Raw genomic sequence first — 382 nt, 5'->3', positions numbered from 1 at the left:
GGCTGCAATGGGTTAGTGAGTTAAACGGTAAACAAATCCAAGTTGGTTTGAAGGTTGTCATTCTACTAGAGCATAGTATTGGTTTTTTTTTCCTATATGGGGTATGGGCTCTATTAACAGATTTGGAGAATTTAAGCCAAGAGAACCATAAACATTTATAATTTTTTGGTATTAGAACCATAAAACTAATAAACACTTTTGTTCGTGACCTAACAATTTTTCATGGGCCTTAAAGCTGACAAACCCCAAACTGATTTCAAACGAGAAAAAAGAGAGAAATCTGAACCCACCCACACACAAAAATACGAAAAAGAGTGGACTTTGTTTCAACTTTTAAACCTAACCAACGAAAACAACCCTCTTCAAAGTCAATCCCCTAGTC

The sequence above is a fragment of the Arachis ipaensis genome, chromosome B03, assembly GCF_000816755.2.
Source record: "Arachis ipaensis cultivar K30076 chromosome B03, Araip1.1, whole genome shotgun sequence".
Classification (NCBI taxonomy): domain Eukaryota; kingdom Viridiplantae; phylum Streptophyta; class Magnoliopsida; order Fabales; family Fabaceae; genus Arachis; species Arachis ipaensis.
This window is presented reverse-complemented; position numbering follows the sequence as displayed.